Below are 1251 nucleotides of genomic sequence, written 5' to 3'. Positions count from 1 at the left end.
CTTTTTTTTTTTTTTGTATATAGAAGTAAGAGTAGTGATATATCTTAATATTATAATTTTGTTAATTTTTGGTATTTTTCAAAAGTGTGGAAGGTACACAAATCAGAGGGTTCGATTTCTATACTTCAAATTTTTTAAAATTTTTTTAAAAGAAATCCTTCGGTCCGATTTCTGTATTCTCACAAATTCTTCGTTCGATTTCTGTGCTTTTCACAAATCGGACGGTCCGATTTTTATTTATCTAATTAAACGGTTCTATATTTAAGAATAACACCCTATCAACCCACATTTTAAAAAAAACATCGTTGCTACTCCAATATCAAAAACAAAATCTAATGATATGTTGATAAAAAATTTGGGTAAATTTTAAAAGTTAAAATAGCATTTATGATAGAGGAAGGTACTTTGTCATGTAATCATATTTTCGAATAACTAATACATTTCTAAAAGAGAGACCGTATAAACTTACGGAAACATTTTAAGTGCACCGGAGAGTGTCGGTGCACCAATTATTTTAACCGTTAATTTTAAATAATATATATTATATATATTTTTTATAATTCAAATTAACGGTTAAAACTATTGGAACACCGGTACTCCCAGTGCAGTTGAAATCTTTCCTAAACTTACAACGAACACGGGGCAGGCAATCAAGAGTTAACGTTTCATATTCCCCTCCCTCCCTCACCACAAATATTAATTCCATATAACTTGGAAGGATAAACTAGACAGAACTATTAAAAAATCATAGCATGATGTTATTCTAGAAACCTGGAAGAATTTGCATAGATACAACATAAAATAAATAAATAAATAAGTGAAAATTGGAAAATAAATAACTTTTGACATACTCTTTTAATTGGTTGAACATAATAACTTTGAGCATTAAATTCCAGACTAGAAGCTGCCTTATACAAAAGCAATAAGTTGAACATAATAATTACTATATAGAAGTAAATGTCATCACTTGCATAACACTTTCTTTTCTATGGCGCCATATCATTCCTTCAACTCACTTTCATGCATTCAACACCAAGGCAATGCTCAATCTTATAAAAGTACTAACATTAATATCATGACATCTTTGAATGTTGTCAATTGTTAACAAATTAGAATAAGAACAACCATATGATTAGAACATAACATATGAATTCTCTCTCATTTATAATGAAGAAGAAAAACCATAAACAACAAGAGACATTATAATACTTGTTTTACGTAATACTTTACATATATTAGTATATTATATAA

The 1251-nt window shown here is 28.1% G+C and overlaps 1 protein-coding gene across 1 annotated transcript in view; it reads left to right on the top strand.

Annotated features, from left to right (window-relative positions):
- The window catches only part of LOC107619234, a 15630-nt gene that overhangs the window by 8719 nt on the left and 5660 nt on the right, over positions 1-1251 (top strand). The window lies entirely within an intron of this gene.

This window comes from Arachis ipaensis, chromosome B01, assembly GCF_000816755.2.
Source record: "Arachis ipaensis cultivar K30076 chromosome B01, Araip1.1, whole genome shotgun sequence".
Classification (NCBI taxonomy): Eukaryota; Viridiplantae; Streptophyta; class Magnoliopsida; order Fabales; family Fabaceae; genus Arachis; species Arachis ipaensis.
This window is presented reverse-complemented; position numbering and strand designations above follow the sequence as displayed.